Raw genomic sequence first — 12,417 nt, 5'->3', positions numbered from 1 at the left:
TCCTAACCATAGCCCATTAAAAGTACCTTTTTATTTTCACTATGACGTTTCAAAAGAAAATGTTATATTTATGAAGTATGCTTAATTGCTTATATTTGTAAAAATATATATATATATCCTAATCACATATCATAATGTTAAAATAAAAATAAAGATCATGAAGTATGTATTATTTTTAGGACGCTGATAGTTGTCCCCGCACATAACTTTCATAACTAACCTGAGGGGACCATCTCTGCACAATTTTCTTATATAATCTGTATTGTTTCCACACAATTTCTAAAGAATTAATATCTATGAACAAAAATATTTATACCTATGCACGGAATTATTTACCTATACATGAAAGTATTTTAACATAAATGGTTCTCCCGAACCAAATCTCTCAAATTGTCCCCACACCATAAATACTTGTGGGGGACCACTTAAACTAAATGTGTGTGTGTGGGGGGGGGGGGGGGGGGGGGGGGACCATACACGTTTCTAAAAATATCAATATTGTCATAACTATATCGCAATACTTAATATTTTTGTTTACATATGACACTGGATGACGTTTGAAAGTATTAATATCAAGTATTTAAAGTATTTTTATCTATGCAATGAAGTATTTATATATATATATATATAAATTGTACACTGTTTAATCTTCAAGCGTTTGACCATATCAAGTTACACATTAAATTATTAATATTTTATTTTACAAGTATTAATATCTTATTTTGTAAGTATTGATACTTATCCACTGAAGTATTTATACCTATAAGGTCAACTATATTTGTTATAGGAAAGTTGATGTGGAAATACGAGGTTCTCACTACTTTATTAGAGGAAGGTTGATGTGGGCACCATTAAGGGACTGGAAAAAGAACATCATATCAAGTTACATATGCAAGTATTAATATCTTACTTTACAAGTATTTATACCTATAAAAGCTGACGCGGGAACAAGTGCAAATAATCATATAATTAGTAAAGACCATAGTACAACATTCCTCTATTGCACTTATTTTTATTTATTATACTTCATTCGATCTGTACTACTTTTTGATCCACTTCTGCTACTAATAATGAAAAGTCGGTCAAATTTCTATTAGGAGATAGAATCCAGTGGGCTCCCTTGGCATGATAGTGTAGATTGTAGTTTAAATTATATTAGGAGATATGATGTGAATTATTACTACACAAGTAATAAATCCTAATTTACACTCAATTCGGTTGCAAGTGTGCAACCTTGTCAAGTAGTACTTAGGGATCGTCTCCACAGGGACAAGTCGGAATATGAAATCTAACATAACAATTTAATTTAGTAAAAGAAAGTAAAAAAAAGTTTGTGTTTGTTCAAAGGTTGGTTTGGTTTCGATTAAAATGAATTAAACTAAAGTCTTAAAGCAAAATCTGAGTTTTTATCAAGTTTGAGAAATTAGGGTTTCTTAGGGTTCTTATCCACTAGTGTTATGACTAATTGGTTTATTAAATTTGTTCTTTTAGTTATGAAGGCACAGTTGGGTGTTGTAGGTATAAAGGGATATCTCTATATTAATACCATCTTTAAATTAGAATAAACGTCACCTCTCGGTACTTGGCTACCCTAATCTAAAGTCATTAAGTTCTTACTGTCCCAATAAATCTAGAAAACTATCTTTCACCTCTCGGTACTTGGCACAATTTTCTAAACTATTAGGTGAAGCCCGTATAAGACAAGCGTCACCTCTCGGTACTTAGCCTATCAAATACTCTATTCCTTATGGTCTGGACCTAATATTCAATTTCTCAATTGCAAATACCAAATCCTAGGGTTTCATGTGATTTCGATTAAGTCCTCACAATCAATTAAAATAAAGAATAAATCATAACAAAGAACAAGAATATATAAAATAAAACCAACTAAATCATAACAAAAGTTTCAAGTACAACCCTAATCAACCCTAGAAAAGCCCTTAGCCAGCCATGGCTAAGATACAAATCAAATCAAAAGAATAAAAGAGTTCCAAAGGAAAGAAAATAATAAAACTGATTGATCAATGATGTCTTCTTCCTTCTTCTCTCTTCTAGCTTTTCCTTGCTCTTCCTTGTTTAATCCTAAAAATTCTGCCTAAAAAACCGTTCTCAATCTGTTCTACAAGTCCCCCTTTTATACCCCTAGCAAAACCTAAAAATAGCAAATTCGGGCTCTGAACCGACTTATTGCGGGCCGCAATGAGCGGAGGCAGTTAACATACTGCGCAGAAAAATCTAGAAAGGTTATTGTGGGCCGCAATGAGTTTTATTGCGGGCCGCAATAAGTGTGCTGGAATGAAAATGTTGTGCTGGAGAAGTTATTGCGGGCCGCAATAAAGGTCTTGGAAATGCTGTATTGAAGATGGTTCTGTCTGAGTTGGTTGCGGCCCGCAATAAATTAATTGCGGCCCGCAATAAATGTGAAATCTACTCCATCTTCGTGCTGTCTTGCTCCAGATCACCCGTCTTGCTCCGTTAAGCTCCAAGCACTTGATTATCTACAAAATAAACACAACTAGGGCAGTAACTTGAGCTTTTGGACATTTCTAACCTAATTAAACCTAATTCGAATCAAAACTTGGCTTAATTTACATAACAAACCCTAGGTTTCAATAGATACAATTTCAGCTTATCAAATTCCCCCAAGCTTGAACATTGCTTGTCCCAAGCAATATCTAAACTTGGACTATGATCTTGCCAAAATTTAAAAATCTCAACGTAAATTTTGTACAAATTTAAAGTGCAACCCTTGGCTAATCATGCTTCACCCCACAATTCAATTACTCTAACTTTTATTTCCCTAAAGGTTTAGAATTCGTAAACTTCGGATATCTAAATTTGTTACAAAAAATGCATTCTTATTTGCGAAAATTCTTTTAAAAATCCCCCAAGCTTGAATCAAACTTAGGTTAGAAAGTCGCGGACTTCGTGTGTTGATATATGCAAAATTTTATTTTTCTTTTGTTGACACTATAAATCTTTATCCTTAGAACAAAACCGGCTAGTTATAGGTAGCTAATCCATACCCAACCGTTTTAATTCAAAAGTGCATTCGCATGCTCTTGGTTCAACCCTTCCATGACACGAACCTACATGGTTAGTGCAAACCCGGTCACTTTATCGGGCAAACTAGCGGAGCAAAGTGTCTATGACTCATTGCTATAAGTACGTCATGTCGCCGTAACATAAGCAAACGAAGTCTTTCTTTTCTAAAAATTTTCAATTTTACACAATTTTTCAACATTTTTACAAAATATCATGAATACACATATCCTTAGGTATTAAATCATACCTATAGATATCCCGATCTTTCTAAATTCGTTTTTCCCAGACAAGTTGCATTTTCAAAAAAATAAATTTAAATCCCTAAATTTCTAATTTCTTAAACCTTTATTTCCACAAAGTTTTTCGCCAAAGTATGTGGTTATTTCAAATTATTCCAAGGGTATTACTAAAAACTCGTTAAAATTTCAAGGGTTTATTTTTGCCAAGTTTTAACACAAAAAAATAAACATGATTTTATACTTTATGCATTTTCAAACAATTAAGTCCAATTATGCAAGACTCTATTTTTCATAACCTAGTAAAACATCTTGACAAATTCGCAATTTCAAGCATTTAAGTTTAAAATCACAAATCCTATTCATGGTCAAGTAAAAATCAAGGTTATAAATCCTAAATTTTTTGAAAAACATGCATGCAAAGATACAATTTCTTCCCATCCCCCAAGCTTAAATTAAGCATTGTCCCCAATGCGTAAAAATAAACAAAAGTAAATAGGGAGAAACATGGACTACTCTATTGGCGGAAGGTGGTGGTGGTGCGCCTTAATGCTTCGATGGAGGATCGGGAGGACGGCCTCCCCATTGCTCCATTTCGTGTCGATTTCCTCGAGATTTGTCGGTATCAGATGATTCCACCGACTTCTTGGGTGCATCCTCCGAGGTTTCGGCAAAGTTAGGAAGGATCTCAGCGGTTGAAACCTGAAAAATTGGGCTCGAAATATGCTTTTTGTCAATCTGGGAAAGGTTATTGCGGGCCGCAATAAATTCTGGTTTCTGCCGCTCCTCTGACTGGTTATGCTGCGGACCGCAATAAATGTTATTGCGGGCCGCAGTAGGTTCTGCAGAACTCGTTTTGTTGGCCTTTTCACACTCCTGATCCATCCAATACTCAAAGGAACCCTTCTCCAAGTTGTTCATGAGCTCCTCATCTATCAGCCTGTCAAGAATCTCAACACTAAAAACACTTTGATCATTATATGGATATCTCATGGATCTTTTGATGTCAAAGGTTAATTTTTCTTCACCAATGTTCATTGTTATAATTCCATCATGAACATAAATCACAGCTTTTGCCGTATTGAGAAATGGTCGACCTAACAAGAGTGGCGTATGAGTGTCCTCATCCATGTCAACCACAACAAAATCTATTGGGACAAAGAATTTACCAATTTGAATTGGCAAATCCTCTACCACTCCTAGAGGTAACTTGACCGATTGGTCTGCCAATTGGAGAGATATTCTGGTTGGCTTAAGCTCTCCAACACCTAACCTATCATACACCGACTTTGGCATAAGACTTACGCTTGCCCCTAGATCACAGAGTGCACGTTTAAATGGGACATTTCCTATAGAACATGGTATGGAAAATTTACCCGGATCATCCAACTTTTTGGGCAATTCATTCATTACCATGGCACTACCGTTTGAGTCTAAGGATACCATTTGTACTTCCTCAAACTTACGCCTATTTGAGATAATGTCCTTGAAAAATTTGGTGTAAACCGGCATTTGGGTCATTACCTCAGTCAATGGTAGGTTTACATGCAATTGTTTCAACAATTCAAGGAATTTAGCAAATTGTCTGTCAGTTATCTCATTCTTAAGCCTACCAGGAAAAGGTGCGTATTTATGAGGAGGTATGTAGAGAGGTACATGTGCACTTACCTTTGGCGGCTCATCTTGATATGGTGTTGCTTGTTTGGCAGGGTCGCTTGGTGCAATTGGTGTAGCTTCCTTTGAGGCGGAATCCTCATGTGTGGAGATGTGCTCATCACTGCTTCGTGTCTCTTCACCCTGCGGCTGTACATAGTCATCCTTTGGCATAGGTGGATCCTCATATTGCATGCCGCTGCGAAGCACGTGCTTAACTGCCTTGACATCCCTGGGATTGTTCTCAGGTTTTGGTGGAAGGGTGCCCAGTTGGCGGGAGAATTGTGTAGCTTGTTGTGCAACTTGGTTTTCAAGCATTTTATTTTGGGTTGCCAACATGTCTACCTTTTTGGTCAATTCATCAAACTTTTGGTTTTGACTTGTCATGAATGCCTCCATCATCAATTCAAGATTGGATTTTGGTTGTGCATTATAACTATACCCTTGGTTACCATAACCTTGATTTGGTCTATTAAAGTTTGAGTTACCTTGGGTATTTTGGTCATTTTGTCTCCACGAAAAGTTTGGATGATTTCTCCAACCGGGGTTGTAAGTGTTGGAGTAAGGATTGTTATTTGGGTTGAAATTACCTTGGTTAATTGCATTGACTTCCTCATAACTAACCTCATTACTTACACCACAATTAATTGCTAGATGGTTGGTACTACCACAAATTGAACAAGAAAGAGGAGAAGAATTGTTTACCGAATTTACGCTCATTTAATCAATTTTGCGATTCAAGGCGGCAATTTCTGCAGCCAAGTTTTGGTTTGAATTCACCTCCTTCATTCCCCGCTGCATGATGATCGGTGTCTCCCTAGGGTTGTGCCATTGGCTTTGGTTGAGAGCCATGTCATCCACCAACTTGTATCCGTCCACAGCCCCTTTGTTCATGAGACTACCTCCAGCGGCTGCATCCAACATACCTTTGTCGTGTGGCATGAGGCTGTTGTAGAAGATTTGCAATAAATTCCAACCTTCTATACCATGATGTGGACAGCACCTCTACAGTTCTTGAAACCTCTCCCACGCCTCTCTCATGGTTTCATCTCCTTTCTGTCGGAAATTGTGGATTTGATGGCGCAAGGAGTTTGTTTTGGATGGTGGAAAGAACTTGTTGAGGAAAGCATTCGCCACCTTAGGCCAAGTATTCATGTTCTCGGGCCGTTGTCCCCTTATCCAACCTTTAGCCTTATCTGCAAGAGAAAAAATGAAAGCCATAACTTTCAGATCTTTAAGAGAAACAATTTGTACCTTAATTGTGCTGCAGATTTCTTCAAAATTGGCTAAGTGTTGCGTGGCATCTTCGTGAGGCAGACCGTGGAACAAGTTACGCTGCACCATGCTAACCCATGCAGGCGGAATTTGGTATTCTTCAGCATTGATAATAGGTGCCGTATAGCCAAGGTGGATTTCCTCAGCCCTAAGTGCCGTAAAGTCTCTCAAAGGGCGGTTGGCATCGGCTACTTCATTGTTTTCTCTTTCGAGAGCGGCTGCCCGCAGACGTTGAAGTTCATTGGCCATCCTATCCTTTTCCCTCTGAAGATTTTCAAATCGAATATCTTCATTTCCGATCGACATGTCTAACCGGCGTGGATTTAAGTGCAAGAAAGGTCCCCTTGTTGGGTGTTTGTTCCTTCTCTGGTAGAAGAGATGGGTTGACCCTCGCCTAGAAAACCACTCAACCAAATCTGTGACGTTTGGGGTTGGAGGTTCCTCTGCCAGATTTCAACCTAAAAAAAAAATTGAGAGAGAAAGAAAGCAAAAAGGAAATTAAACAATTACTAACTAAATTACTTAGGTCTGAAATAATATTCACCGTTGTCCTCGGCAACGGCGCCAAAAACTTGATGTGAATTATTACTACACAAGTAATAAATCCTAATTTACACTCAATTCGGTTGCAAGTGTACAACCTTGTCAAGTAGTACTTAGGGATCGTCTCCACAGGGACAAGTCGGAATATGAAATCTAACCTAACAATTTAATTTAGTAAAAAAAAGTTTGTGTTTGTTCAAAGGTTGGTTTGGTTTCGATTAAAATGAATTAAACTAAAGTCTTTAAACAAAATCTGAGTTTTTAACAAGTATGAGAAATTAGGATTTCTTAGGGTTCCTATCCACTAGTGTTGTGACTAATTGGTTTATTAAATTTGTTCTTTTAGTTATGAAGGCACAGTTGGGTGTTGTAAGTACAAAGAGATATCTCTATATTAATACCATCTTTAAATTAGAATAAACGTCACCTCTCGGTACTTGGCTACCCTAATCTAAAGTCATTAAGTTCTTACTGTCCCAATAAATCTAGAAAACTATCTTTCACCTCTCGGTACTTGGCACAATTTTCTAAACTATTAGGTGAAGCCCATATAAGACAAGCGTGACCTCTCGGTACTTAGCCTATCAAATACTTTATTCCTTATGGTCTGGACCTAATATTCAATTTCTCAATTGCAAATATCAAATCCTAGGGTTTCATGTGATTTCGATTAAGTCCTCACAATCAATTAAAATAAAGAATAAATCATAACAAAGAACAAGAATATATAAAATAAAACCAACTAAATCATAACAAAAGTTTCAAGTACAACCCTAATCAACCCTAGAAAAGCCCTTAGCCAGCCATGGCTAAGATACAAATCAAATCAAAAGAATAAAAGAGTTCCAAAGGAAAGAAAATAATAAAACCGATTGATCAATGATGTCTTCTTCCTTCTTCTCTCTTCTAGCTTTTCCTTGCTCTTCCTTGTTTAATCCTAAAAATTCTGCCTAAAAAACCATCCTCAATCTGTTCTACAAGTCCCCCTTTTATACCCCTAGCAAAACCTAAAAATAGCAAATTCGGGCTCTGAACCGACTTATTGCGGGCCGCAATGGATTTATTGCAGGCCGCAATGAGCAGAGGGAGTTAACAGACTACGCAGAAAAATCTGGAAAGGTTATTGCGGGCCGCAATGAGTTTTATTTCGGGCCGCAATGAGTTTTATTGCGGGCCGCAATAAGTGTGCTGGAATGAAAATGCTGTGCTGGAGAAGTTATTGCGGGCCGCAATAAGGTTATTGCGGACCGCAATAAAGGTCTTGGAAATGCTGTATTGAAGATGGTTCTGTCTGAGTTGGTTGCGGCCCGCAATAAATTAATTGCGGTCCGCAATAAATGTGAAATCTACTCCATCTTCGTGCTGTCTTGCTCCAGATCACCCGTCTTGCTCCGTTAAGCTCCAAGCACTTGATTACCTACAAAATAAACACAACTAGGGCAGTAACTTGAACTTTTGGACATTTCTAACCTAATTATACCTAATTCTAATCAAAACTTGGCTTAATTTACATAACAAACCCTAAGTTTCAATAGATACAATTTCAGCTTATCAAGATACTTAGTTTAAGTAGGGTCTTTGCGATACTTCAATTACGGAATAGTATAGAGAAATATACTTTATCTTTGGGTGAGAAGGATAATTACGTACCTAAATTACTTTAGTCTTAGTAGCCCAAAAGCAGATTGAAAAGATCGAAAAAACTTTCAAATCGCATAAACAAACACCCAGCACGCCCTGCGTGTAGTGACAGTACCGCATGCAGGGTAGTTGTGGGGCAATCTATGCCACATATGATAGTGGCAGTGCTGCATGCGACATAGAGATACGTCGAAACTTATATTTGCATAATTAGGAGGATAGTAAACCTGAACCCTAGAGACTCTTTATTTATTGTTTAATCTAACCAAGATATAATTCTTTGATTGCATTTATTGTCTCCACCTCAAACTTTAATATCTGAGCACCTAGACTAGTGAAAATTATTTATAATTTAATAAAGGGTAAATTTCGCTGGAGGTCACTAAACTTTGTTATTTGTCACGAATTGGTCACTCAACTTTGATTTGTCCCTTTTGAGTCACTCAACTTTGTTATTTGTTCCAATCAAGTCACTCAACGTTTTCCATCCAAATTTTTAACGGAATATGCTAATTCCGTTAGTTTTTTGGATGGAATATGCTAATTCCGTTAAAATTTTGGATGGAATGGGTATATTCCGTTAATTTTTGGACGGAATAGGAATATTCCGTTAAAAATTTGGATGGAAAACGTTGAGTGACTTGATTGGGACAAATAACAAAGTTGAGTGACTCAAAAGGGACAAATCAAAGTTGAGTGACCAATTCGTGACAAATAACAAAGTTTAGTGACCTCCAGCGAAATTTACCCTTTAATAAACTATCTATGTGGATCGACACCCCAATTATACTACGTGGTAGGATTATGCGCTTGCATGTTAAAATTAGAGTTAGGTATATTAATTTATACTAAAAATAGTAGTCACATTTTGGCTCATCACATATACATGCCTTTTCACTTTTAAAATTTGTCAATATTCTTTTCTATTTTTTATCTTTTTGGGACACCATATCATACACATGTATGCCTTTCCATTTTTAAAATTTATCTATATTATTTCCCATTTTAATTTTTTTTTCTTTTTCTATTTACTATGAATAAAAATTTTGGGTTCTAGAACAACTGGAGTATATATTATATTTGGGTATTTTGTTTGGACATATTATAATTTCTCCTTCTATCACTTGCGGATTGGCTTTCTCATTGACTGTGATGGCAATCCAATGAATAGTTCTTTAATGCATGCTAAATTACAGTTCAAAACAAAATAAATGGGAAGAAAGTAAATCAATCTGTCTGGCTTCTGCTGATCTGCTTACTGACTAATGAAAGAAAATTTGGATGACCACACCTTTGTATTTAACCCAATGATAAAATAAATTTAAGAATGATTCTTTTCTTTTCTGTAATATGATCTCATTGTGTTAATTTATTATTATTATTTTTTCAGCCTTTGGCCAAATTCCTGCTTTCCAATATGATGATTTCGTGATCTTTGGTGAGATTTACCTTTCTCAGTCATACTTTTGTAAGAACAACAAATGTTCCCAAGGTTCAGAGTAAAATATTCATCATTAGTGTTAAAAAAATAAAAGCAGTTTTTATTATCAGGCAACCCTATAATTAAATCATGTAGTATGTGTATACATTTTCTGACTAGATCTTAACATCCAAATCTTATTCTATCAGAATCTTGTGCAATTTCACGGTACATCCTTAAAAAGTACAAATCAGACCTGCTACCAGAAGACGGTCTTAAGAAAGCCACATTGGCTGCATGCAGTAATAAAAGTGATTTGTAAAAACCTAATCGAAAGTACACCAATTTTGCCTAGTTTACAAGACCACTAATCCAAAGCTGCAACACTGCTGTACTCCTTGGTTTGGCAGCAATTTGCTTTAGCACAAGAAAGCAAAACACTTGCACTCAAAATGCATTGAAAAGGCATATTCTAGCTGCATAATACTTGTTACTTCAACAGCCCAACCAATAAAAAAGACCACATGATTTGAAATTAAGAAAAAAATACTAAAGGTGTTAGATAGACAGCTCTCATATATTTTTGTTGTCAGCAAGAGAAAATAAAGATTTCCTCAGAATAGCGTATATTGCCAACAAAATTGGCTGTAATCACTGAGCTGCAAAACATAATTGAATATGGACCAACACTACTTTAGTAACAAAAAGTATACAAAGGATACCAGAAATTAGAAACACAAACAATTTCGACTTCTGATAAAAATGTCAAAAAGACAAACCTTATTAGAACCAAAAATACTGAGATAAATAGACAGCTCTCATATTTCTTGTTGTCAGCCAGAGAATGATTTTTTTTCTTCAGAATAGCGTATATTGCCAACAAATTTGGCTGTAATCACTGAGCTGGAAAACATAATCTAATATCGACCAAGATCACTTAATGACAAAATAAAGATATACATCCAAGGATACTCAAGATTAGAAACAATGTCACTATTGGTAAAATATATTAGAATTTAGAACCAACAGTGAACAATATCATGGATGTGCCATCCAGAGAATTAGTCCCAAGTAAAATATCACTATTGGTAAAATATACAAGTTCCGCAGAACTAGATCAACGATAAAACAATTCCAAATTTGCCAAGGCAAAGATAGCACCTAGTATCAAAATATTATTAGGACCACATCTAATTAATTAGGTAACTGGAAAAAAAAGCAGAAGAAATCACATGAAATACAATATTTTCCTATGCTAAAGAAATTTTACACACAAAATAAAGCAATTCTCGCAACTCCCAAGAACACAAGGTTATTTTGGAACTCACTCGAGGCTTATACAGTTATCCCAAAATAACATTACAAGGAACACCCAGTACCAGAAACTCATATACCGAAATCACAAAATTGCTAAATATTAGAACGAGGAAAAACATGGAATGTTCTCTCACACCAAGCCAATTTATAAAACAAAGGTGCAAAACGTCAAGTATCCAGACACATTTGCGTTATCCACACCATTGATTCGTGCAGGTGCAAAGGATGACATGTAAAGAACTAATGCAGTCAGAAGACTAATTCTTAGATAAATACCCGTAAATTCCCACATATCATGATTTTTCCAACATGTGCTTATAAAATATATATATAAACTCATCTATCATGAAGAAATTCTCAAATGTTCCGAAATGAATCTAGGTCCCGGAGAGGTCAAATGAATGAAAAAATTATTCTAATTCTCTCTAAATTTTGGTTGATTTCCATTCAAAATCTACGTTTTACTAGAATGCACGGCGTAAAGATACCAAAAACTGAGAGAAAAGATGGTCTATGGCAAGGGAATAACCGTCGTTGAGCTCTAGAAAGATGGACCCTCGTTCCGACCCAACCAGCGTCAGATTTCTTCGACACATGTTGAACCGCTCGGAGGATCAAGGCTCTCCTACAGCTCCGCCGCCACCATTTCCGTTCATCTATATCTGTATTGTTGGTGATTAGGGTTTTTAAGGGGAGACTGAGGCGGCTGCATAAGAGAAAGAAGTGTGATTCCATGTATATATATGAAAGCAAAGCTGTTCCAATAACGGTGTGGTCCAGTGCAGGATGGCTGAGATTGCGAGTCAAACCATAGACAGTTCAGATTTATATGCCTCAATTAATCTAATAATAAAGAGGATTGAAATGTAGTAATTTTTCTTTTGTCCCCTTTACTACTTTTTATTTACAACTTCAAATTTAAAACTTAAATATCAAAATAAAACTATTAAATTTTTCTTTTTTGATAAAGTGGGTGTAGCCCACCAATTTCATTAAGAAACCATAATGTCAAATGCGAAGAGCTCCAACTAGCTAGAGCTCAAAGCATGTATACAAAGTACTGATAGCTGAACAAAAGAACGACAATAGCAAACTACAAAAGAGCAAACTGCAAAGCAAACATGACAGCAAAATAAATGTTGGTCTAAACTACAAAAGGATGCAAGTAGTCAGCATATCTTCAAAAACTGTCTTCATCCTTGCACAGTCAAGCTATGTAGTCGGGATTATACCAAGCATATGGATTGAAACGTTGACTATTGGGGTGGGTGCCCCTGGTAGCTCTTC

The 12,417-nt window shown here is 36.1% G+C and overlaps 3 non-coding genes across 3 annotated transcripts; 1 reads left to right on the top strand and 2 right to left on the bottom strand.

Moving 5' to 3' along the window:
- Nucleotides 1–5,916: 5,916 nt before the first annotated feature.
- On the top strand, nt 5,917–6,027 carry LOC144563739 (small nucleolar RNA R71). Its single transcript, XR_013514408.1, has one exon. It is a non-coding gene; the product is annotated as a small nucleolar RNA R71 (small nucleolar RNA).
- A 4,354-nt stretch (nt 6,028–10,381) lies between these two features.
- Nucleotides 10,382–10,474, bottom strand: LOC144563742 (small nucleolar RNA U54). Its single transcript, XR_013514410.1, has one exon. It is a non-coding gene; the product is annotated as a small nucleolar RNA U54 (small nucleolar RNA).
- A 152-nt stretch (nt 10,475–10,626) lies between these two features.
- LOC144563743 (small nucleolar RNA U54) lies at nt 10,627–10,718 on the bottom strand. Its single transcript, XR_013514411.1, has one exon. It is a non-coding gene; the product is annotated as a small nucleolar RNA U54 (small nucleolar RNA).
- Nucleotides 10,719–12,417: the final 1,699 nt, after the last annotated feature.

The sequence above is a fragment of the Carex rostrata genome, chromosome 12 (genome assembly GCF_964058835.1).
Source record: "Carex rostrata chromosome 12, lpCarRost1.2, whole genome shotgun sequence".
NCBI classification, from domain to species: domain Eukaryota; kingdom Viridiplantae; phylum Streptophyta; class Magnoliopsida; order Poales; family Cyperaceae; genus Carex; species Carex rostrata.
This window is presented reverse-complemented; position numbering and strand designations above follow the sequence as displayed.